The sequence below is a fragment of the Oncorhynchus keta genome, chromosome 17 (assembly GCF_023373465.1).
Source record: "Oncorhynchus keta strain PuntledgeMale-10-30-2019 chromosome 17, Oket_V2, whole genome shotgun sequence".
In the NCBI taxonomy this organism is placed as follows: domain Eukaryota; kingdom Metazoa; phylum Chordata; class Actinopteri; order Salmoniformes; family Salmonidae; genus Oncorhynchus; species Oncorhynchus keta.
Genome location: NC_068437.1, coordinates 50,845,288 through 50,855,441, shown reverse-complemented (window position 1 = coordinate 50,855,441; position 10,154 = coordinate 50,845,288). Strand labels below are relative to the sequence as shown.

Genomic DNA, 10,154 nt, shown 5'->3' with positions numbered 1-10,154 from the left:
CAGTAGAGGAGACATCAGGACAATGGGAGGCTACAGTAGAGGAGACATTAGGACAATGGGAGGCTACAGTAGAGGAGATAGGCAATCAAGGAGACAATGGGAGGCTACAGTAGAGGAGACATTAAGACAATGGGAGGCTACAGTAGAGGAGACATCAGGACAATGGGAGGCTACAGTAGAGGAGACATTAGGACAATGGGAGGCTACAGTAGAGGAGACATTAGGACAATGGGAGGCTACAGTAGTGGACAATGGGAGGACATTAGGACAATGGGAGGCTACAGTAGAGGAGACATTAGGACAATGGGAGGCTAGAGGAGACAGTGGGAGGCTACAGTAGAGAGACATTAGGACAATGGGAGGCTACAGTAGAGGAGACATTAGGACAATGGGAGGCTACAGTAGAGGAGACATTAGGACAATGGGAGGCTACAGTAGAGGAGACATTAGGACAATGGGAGGCTACAGTAGAGGAGACATTAGGACAATGGGAGGCTACAGTAGAGGAGACATTAGGACAATGGGAGGCTACAGTAGAGGAGACATTAGGACAATGGGAGGCTACAGTAGAGGAGACATCAGGACAATGGGAGGCTACAGTAGAGGAGACATTAGGACAATGGGAGGCTACAGTAGAGGAGACATTAGGACAATGGGAGGCTACAGTAGAGGAGACATTAGGACAATGGGAGGCTACAGTAGAGGAGACATTAAGACAATGGGAGGCTACAGTAGAGGAGACATTAGGACACTGGGAGGCGCTGGAGACATTAGGGCTTCCTGCCTGACTAGATAGCTTAAACGGTCCTGCTGAACAGCTAGGAAGCAGCTCAGAGGCAGGATTTATCCCAAATGGCAACCTATTCCTTATATAGTGCACTAATTTTGACCAGGGATCATAGGGCTCTGGTCTAAAGTAGTGCACTATGTAGGGAATATGGTACCATTTGCAACATACTGTAGCTTCACTCCTGCTGGTGATATGATGCATTCTGTTTCAGAACATTTTTCTTATGAGACTTAATCATTTAATGGCACAAATGTATAGGCCTACTGTTTATGCCTTAAGGGGGAAGGAATTAACCTAATTTTACTTTCTGTTTATGGTGAATGTTGTTTTTGTTCGCGCATTCCTATTATAATACATCGTTATGCATGAATCCAACAAAATTTTATAAATGGAGAAAGTATAGCAAAGCACTTCACTCACCCCTCTAATTTCAAGAAGAGGATTAAAACAATAGTAACAGGGAATCATTTATAAAACGCAGCATGTAAAATGACTTTAGCTTACATGATCCTTTACCCCATACAGATGTTCCCCATCTGTGATGTTGACAGTAGTAGCGGGACATATTTTACATTTTGAAACCTATTTTGACAAAATGATTCAGTGTTCAACCACCATCTGTCGGCAGCGGCGCTGCAGTGCGCGCGCTTTAAAGGTGCCGCGGCTCATGCGCTATTGTGAACTGGTGTTATAGAGAGATCGAGTCTCTGAACGGACGGACCAGGCAGCAACGAAAATACACACAGGGGAAATATATCAGTCTACTAGCCTACTGGAAGCACCTGGGAGAGAGAGTGCACCACAGAGACTGCAGGTTAGGTGAGTAAATTATGTTTTTATGCCATAACAACCTAAAGACAGGTTCGGAGTCGGATGTCGCTGTCATTCACTTGAGTAGTTTATGCATGGGAACAAGGGATGGATGTTGTCTGTAGGCAAAAACTCATTTGGCGCATTCAATTGCCTGCCGGACGCAAATAAATGACATGCTGTGTAGAAATTGACAGAGAACAGTATTTAGGCTACTTCTTGTGTGGTAGTCCTACTCATGTGGTATGTTACTCAAAACAGGTGTACAGCCCTGTACATATGTGTGTGCATCTGTGTGGCTGGTCCAGTGGACAGCTGGCAAGTGTTCGACTTGCCCTGGCATCATTTGTTAATTTTGTCGGCTATGGCTGGTTATCAAATAATAGAGTCAACCCGACTCACACTTTACCCAAAATGTGACAAAATATTTACCTTCGCTGAAGATTTTCACAAATCCTTGTTATCACATAACCGGAGAGAGAGACTAGCAGTGCAGTGGCCAATATGTAATGCGTAATGTGTGAAACGTTTATACGCACATAACTCTGGTGATTGGAACATATTTGGACCTGTCAGTTGTTCGAAATCAAGTCATGTGTTTCACATGAGAAATGTCACACATAATACGATTTCTCAAAATATAATGGTACCAATCAAATTGTTATTTCGTTTAATTGACAACAAATATATTCTCTCTAAAATGTCATTATAATATTCCCCGTGTGTCGTGTAGACTATTTGAGACGTTCATATTCAAGCCAAACACTTTTTTATTTTACCTTTATTTAACTAGGCAAGTCAGTAAAGAACAAATTCTCATTTTCAATGACAGCCTAGGAACAGTGGGATAACTGCCTGTTCAGGGGCAGAACGACAGATGTACAGCTCGGGGGTTTGAACTTGCAACCTTCCGGTTACTAGTCCAATGCTCTAACCACTAGGCTACCCTGCCGCCCCAACGCATCACTGCAATTACATTCCCACCCATGTACCCAACCTCCTCCACTCTGTCTCTGTCCCCTTGTCAGACAAGCTCCATTCATTCATAGTGTATTCAATGACCCCTTTCCCATTCTTCCCTACACACACAAACAAGCACCACTTTCACTTTGCAGAAACACACACAGATGCATGCACAAACACTCTAAACAAACACACACCCAAACACGCGCCACTTTCACTTTTCCGTCAGTCCAATTAATGCTAATTACTAATAATGAATGACTAATGCTTTTATTGTCTGTAGCCGGCTCTTCTAACTGTGACACACTTTCTATGAATGTTTATTTCATGTTTATTCAGTGTAAGTAGACTATTGTTCATCTCCCCAAGTAGATAACAACTCCCTGACCCACCATGTGCGGTCATCCAGAGAGCCACAAATGGTTAAACAACTGCCTTTTTTTCTGTTTATTACCTATTCAAACAACGTTTTATTTGTCACGTGCTTCGTAAACAACAGGTGTAGACTAGTGAGTAGTGAAATTCTTACTTACGGGCCTTTCCAACAATGCAGAATGCAATATATATATTTTATTATAATAATAGAAAAGAATGCGTAAATAGTAAAAAAAATAGTAACACATGGAATAAATACACAATGGCTATATACATGGGGTACCAGTACCAAGTCAATGATAGCTTGGCTATATACATGAGGTACCAGAACCTAGTCAATGATAGCTTGGCTATATACATGGGGTACCAGAACCAAGTCAATGATAGCGTGGCTATATACATGAGGTACCAGAACCTAGTCAATGATAGCTTGGCTATATACATGAGGTACCAGAACCTAGTCAATGATAGCTTGGCTATATACATGGGCTACCAGATCCAAGTCAATGATAGCTTGGCTATATACATGGGGTACCAGTACCAAGTGAATGATAAATTGGCTATATACATGGGGTACCAGTACCAAGTCAATGATAGCTTGGCTATATACATGGGGTAGCAGAACCAAGTCAATGATAGCTTGGCTATATACATGGGGTACCAGTACCAAGTCAATGATAGCGTGGCTATATACATGGGGTAGCAGAACCAAGTCAATGATAGCGTGGCTATATACATGGGGTACCAGTACCAAGTCAATGATAGCGTGGCTATATACATGGGGTACCAGTACCAAGTCAATGATAGCTTGGCTATATACATGGGGTACCAGTACCAAGTCAATAGTAGTTGACCAGGAAGTGACCAGTCTTTAGAGCAGGGCTTTCCAACCCTGTTCCTGGAGAGCTACCGTCCTGTAGGTTTTAACTTCAACCCTGTTCTTGGAGAGCTACGAGTACACCTGCTCGTCGAACATCTCGTTCCAAAACCCAGATTAGTCCGTTGGACTGCAAGATGGTGAAGCATGATTCATCGCTCCACAGAACGCCTTTCCACTGTGTCCAATGGGGGTGAGCTTTCCACCACTCCAGCCGATGCTTTGCATTGCGCATGGTGATCTTAAGCTTGCGTGCTGCGGCTGCTCGGCCTCAGAAACCCATTTCATGAAACTGATGTCTCCTTGCTGACATTTCTTATAGAGGCATTTCGGAACTCAGTAGTGAGTGTTGCGACCGAGGAGAGACAATTTTTACACGGTCCCGTTCTGGGAGCTTGTGTGGCCTACCACTTTGCGGATGAGCCGTTGTTGCTCCTCGACATTTCCACTTCACAATAACAACACTTACAGTTGGCCGGGGCTGCTCTAGCAGGGCAGAAATATGACCAACTGGCTTGTTGGAAAGGTGGAAGAGATTTTCTATGGTTTATGAATTGAAACGTAAAACGACACAGAATCCAAAAATTCCAATTTTTCAATTTAAATTATTATACAAAATTATTGCAACCAATAGAATGTTATATATATATATCCCATACATATATATATATGGGATACAATGTTCCCAGCTCTGTAGATATTGTTGTGAGGAAGCAGTCATTAGATCATTTATTTTGGTACTCTCCATATGTCGTTTTTGGTCACAGGTCCAGGAAGAAGAATTGCAACATTTACCTAGAACTAACACTACAGATAGCAATACTGAGTGATTTGAAAAGTCAAGCGATCAATAATATAATAATCATTTTACAATCTGTAGAAGCTATGAGAATAGAAAGGTTAAGTACTTTTGTGAAGCATCACAGCACAGTTGAAAATATATGGCTGCTAGAAATCCAAAATGGATGGTGTTGAGAGATAGATGGGAGGGGTTGAATGGAGCTGAAGGGTGGGACTAATAACAAGATAACCAATGTAAAACATACGGGGTCTGTAAAATGTATATAGGTTCAGAAATGTTGTGAAATAGCATAGTGGATGGACATCAGAAATAGAGGAAGGACTAAAAACAAACTAAATATAACTATTGTAAAATAGATTGTGTCTGTAAAATGTGTATAAGATGTATGAACTGAAGGTAGAAGCCTAAGTCTTATTGTTTATTAGTTTACTCCAATTGGGGGAGGGATGGTATGGTTTGGGGAATAAAAACTGTATATGTATGAATGTTTGTATGTATGTATGTATGTATGTATGTGTATGTATGTGTATGTGTATGTGTATGTGTATGTGTGTGTGTGTGTGTGTGTGTGTGTGTGTGTGTGTGTGTGTGTGTGTGTGTGTGTGTGTGTGTGTGTGTGTGTGTGTGTGTGTGTGTATATATATATTTACCCCCAAAAATATATGGTGGATTGGAAATGTTGCAGACAATTACATTGATGGAAGCAACAGTCTATCAAATGTGATCCTCTCCATGAAAGAAAAAAGAAGTGTCATCCTACAACGGTGCCACGTTGAAAGTCACTGAGCTCTTCAGCACGGGCCATTCTAATGCCAATGTTTGTCTATGGAGATTGCATTGCTGTGTGCTTGATTTTATGCACCTGTCAGCTTCGGGTGTGGCTGAAAAAGCCAAATCCACTCATTTGAAGGGGCGTCTACATGGCTGAGGATATATACAGTACATTACATTATTTAGTAACACACTACAGTATGTCCTCACAAGTCAGTCAGTCAGGTAGTGAAAGTGCACTCTCAATGATCTGAATGTAGCCTGTCTGCCTCTCAATGATCTGAATGTAGCCTGTCTGCCTCTCAATGATCTGAATGTAGCCTGACTGCCTCTCAATGATCTGAATGTAGCCTGACTGCCTCTCAATGATCTGAATGTAGCCTGTCTGCCTCTCAATGATCTGAATGTAGCCTGACTGCCTCTCAATGATCTGAATGTAGCCTGACTGCCTCTCAATGATCTGAATGTAGCCTGACTGCCTCTCAATGATCTGAATGTAGCCTGACTGCCTCTCAATGATCTGAATGTAGCCTGTCTGCCTCTCAATGATCTGAATGTAGCCTGTCTGCCTCTCAATGATCTGAATGTAGCCTGACTGCCTCTCAATGATTTGAATGTAGCCTGTCTGCCTCTCAATGATCTGAATGTCTACTGTTCTGATGTTAGTAACCACAGGGGAGTAAGAGAGGCCCATGTACATCCATTAGTGTCATCACGGTCTGGGTCTCTTTGTTTTTCTGTGTGTGTGTGTGTGTGCGTGTGAGCGCTTGCTTGTGTTCTCCCACAGAGCCAGGCAGGCATCACAGTGACAGTGCTTTAGTCCAGGGTCTCTGTCACACCCCTGTCCTCGGCGCTGTTGGACCAGATGGATGTCTCATTAGGAGGACCACCATAGAGACACATAGGGTGTGTCCCAAATACTCCCTATCCCCATTACACCCACCCTATTCCCAGGGCTCTGGTCTAAAGTTGTGAACTATGTTGAGAGTAGTGTACCATTTGGGACACAGACCCTATATTACTGTTCTGTTTAATTCTGTGGGGACCACTGTGCGAGTGTTAAGAATGTCTCTCTGCTGCTTGGCTGTATTCGTCAGTCTGTCCAGCAGTCTTTCTGTCAGTCTGTCTATCAGTCTGTCTGTCAGTCTGTCTGTCAGTCTGTCTGTTACTTGGAGCTGAAAAAGCCACAGATTTTAATAAATGTATACATGGGTACAGACAGTGGTGTAAAGTACTTTAAGTACAACTTAAGTCATTGTTTTGAGTATCTGTACTTTACTATTTATATTTTTGACTATTTTTACTTTACTGCATTCGTAAGGAAAATAATGTACCTTTTACTCTATACATTTTCCCTGACACCCAAAAGTACTCGTTACATTTTGAATGCTTAGCAGGACAAGAAAGGTTCCAATTCACTCACTTATCAAGAGAACATCGCTGGTCATCCCTTCTGCCTCTAAACTGGCAGACTCACTAAACAGAGAACATCGCTGGTCATCCCTCCTGCCTCTGATCTGGAGGACTCACTAAACAGAGAACATCGCTGGTCATCCCTTCTGCCTCTAAACTGGCAGACTCACTAAACAGAGAACATCGCTGGTCATCCCTTCTGCCTCTAAACTGGCAGACTCACTAAACAGAGAACATCGCTGGTCATCCCTTCTGCCTCTAAACTGGCAGACTCACTAAACAGAGAACATCGCTGGTCATCCCTTCTGCCTCTAAACTGGCAGACTCACTAAACAGAGAACATCGCTGGTCATCCCTTCTGCCTCTAAACTGGCAGACTCACTAAACAGAGAACATCGCTGGTCATCCCTACTGCCTCTAAACTGGCAGACTCACTAAACAGAGAACATCGCTGGTCATCCCTTCTGCCTCTAAACTGGCAGACTCACTAAACAGAGAACATCGCTGGTCATCCCTTCTGCCTCTAAACTGGCAGACTCACTAAACAGAGAACATCGCTGGTCATCCCTACTGCCTCTAAACTGGCAGACTCACTAAACAGAGAACATCGCTGGTCATCCCTTCTGCCTCTAAACTGGCAGACTCACTAAACACATGCTTAGTTTGTTAATGATGTATACGTGTTGGAGTGTGCCATGGTTTTCCCTAAATAAAATACAAACTAGAAAATGGTGCTGTCTGGTTTGCTTAATACTGTACAGGGAACTTAAAATATTTATCCTTTTACTTTTGATACTTAAGTACACTGTTTTAGAAATTACAGTGCCTTCAGAGAGTATTCAGATGCCTTGACTTTTTCAACATTTTGTTACTTTACAGCCTTCTTCTAAAATGGAAGAAATATTTTTGTTTTATTTGCAATCTACACACAATACCCCATAATGACAAAGCAAAAACAGGTTAGGTAGAAATTCCTTATTTACATAAGTATTCAGACCTTTGCTATGAGACTCGAAATTGAGCTCAGGTGCATCCTGTTTCCATTGATCGTCCTTGAGATGTTTCTACAACTTTATTGGAGTCCACCTGTGGTAAAGTCAATAGATTGGACATGATTTGGAAAGGCAAACACCTGTCTATATAAGGTCCCACAGTTTGAAAGTGCATTTCAGAGCAAAAACCAAGCCATGAGGTCCAAGGAATTTTCCGTAGAGCTCCGAGACAGGATTGTGTCGAGGCACAGATCTGAGGAAGGGTACCAAAAAATGTCTGCAGCATTGAAGGTCCCCAAGAACACAGTGGCCTCCGTCATTCTTAAATTGAAGAAGTTTAGAACCAACAAGACTCTTCCTAGAGCTGGCCGCCAGGCCAAACTGAGCAATCGGGGGGGGAAGTGTCTTGGTTAGGGAGGTGACCAAGAATGTGATGGTCACTCTGACAGAGCTCTAGAGTTCCTCTGTGGCGATGTGAGAACCTTGCAGAAGGACAACCATCTCTGCAGCACTCCACCAATCAGGCCTTAATTGTAGAGTGACCAGATGGAACCCACTCCTCAGTAAAAGGCACATGACAGCCCACTTGGAGTTTGCCAAAAGATACCTGAAGACTCTCTGTTCTGATGAAACCAAGATTGTACTCTTTGGCCTGAATGCCAAGTGTCACGTCTGGGGGAAACCTGGCACCATCCCTACAGTGAAGCATGGTGGTGGCAGCATCATGCTGTGGGGATGTTTTTCAGCGGCAAGGACTGTGAGACTAGTCAGGATCAAGGAAAAGATGAACGGAGGAAAGTACATTTACATTTACATTTAAGTCATTTAGCAGACGCTCTTATCCAGAGCGACTTACAAATTGGTGCATTCACCTTATGACATCCAGTGGAACAGCCACTTTACAATAGTTCATCTAAATCTTTTAAGGGGGGTGAGAAGGATTACTTTATCCTATCCTAGGTATTCCTTAAAGAGGTGGGGTTTCAGGTGTCTCCGGAAGGTGGTGATTGACTCCGCTGTCCTGGCGTCGTGAGGGAGTGTGTTCCACCATTGGGGAGCCAGAGCAGCGAACAGTTTTGACTGGGCTGAGCGGGAACTGTACTTCCTCAGTGGTAGGGAGGCGAGCAAGCCAGAGGTGGATGAACGCAGCGCCCTTGTTTGGGTGTAGGGCCTGATCAGAGCCTGGAGGTACTGAGGTGCCGTTCCCTCACAGCTCCGTAGGCAAGCACCATGGTCTTGTAGCGGATGCGAGCTTCAACTGGAAGCCAGTGGAGAGAGCGGAGGAGCGGGGTGACGTGAGAGAACTTGGGAAGGTTGAACACCAGACGGGCTGCGGCGTTCTGGATGAGTTGTAGGGGTTTAATGGCACAGGCAGGGAGCCCAGCCAACAGCGAGTTGCAGTAATCCAGACGGGAGATGACAAATGCCTGGATTAGGACCTGCGCCGCTTCCTGTGTGAGGCAGGGTCGTACTCTGCGGATGTTGTAGAGCATGAACCTACAGGAACGGGCCACCGCCTTGATGTTAGTTGAGAACGACAGGGTGTTGTCCAGGATCACGCCAAGGTTCTTAGCGCTCTGGGAGGAGGACACAATGGAGTTGTCAACCGTGATGGCGAGATCATGGAACGGGCAATCCTTCCCCGGGAGGAAGAGCAGCTCCGTCTTGCCGAGGTTCAGCTTGAGGTGGTGATCCGTCATCCACACTGATATGTCTGCCAGACATGCAGAGATGCGATTCGCCACCTGGTCATCAGAAGGGGGAAAGGAGAAGATTAATTGTGTGTCGTCTGCATAGCAATGATAGGAGAGACCATGTGAGGTTATGACAGAGCCAAGTGACTTGGTGTATAGCGAGAATAGGAGAGGGCCTAGAACAGAGCCCTGGGGGACACCAGTGGTGAGAGCGCGTGGTGAGGAGACAGATTCTCGCCACGCCACCTGGTAGGAGCGACCTGTCAGGTAGGACGCAATCAAGCGTGGGCCGCGCCGGAGATGCCCAACTCGGAGAGGGTGGAGAGGAGGATCTGATGGTTCACAGTATCGAAGGCAGCCGATAGGTCTAGAAGGATGAGAGCAGAGGAGAGAGAGTTAGCTTTAGCAGTGCGGAGCGCCTCCGTGATACAGAGAAGAGCAGTCTCAGTTGAATGACTAGTCTTGAAACCTGACTGATTTGGATCAAGAAGGTCATTCTGAGAGAGATAGCGGGAGAGCTGGCCAAGGACGGCACGTTCAAGAGTTTTGGAGAGAAAAGAAAGAAGGGATACTGGTCTGTAGTTGTTGACATCGGAGGGATCGAGTGTAGGTTTTTTCAGAAGGGGTGCAACTCTCGCTCTCTTGAAGACGGAAGGGACGTAGCCAG

The 10,154-nt window shown here is 44.5% G+C and overlaps 1 protein-coding gene across 16 annotated transcripts in view; it reads left to right on the top strand.

Moving 5' to 3' along the window:
- The first annotated feature begins 1,450 nt into the window (after positions 1-1,450).
- Positions 1,451-10,154, top strand: part of LOC118377633 (neuronal cell adhesion molecule-like) — a 182,303-nt gene continuing 173,599 nt past the window's right edge. For 15 of the 16 annotated variants that reach the window (XM_052466345.1, XM_052466337.1, XM_052466336.1 and 12 more), the window contains exon 1: positions 1,451-1,609. The gene's annotated coding sequence lies outside the window, so the exon portion shown is untranslated. The remainder of the gene's footprint in view (positions 1,610-10,154) is intronic. The other variant, XM_052466330.1, reaches the window with a different exon arrangement.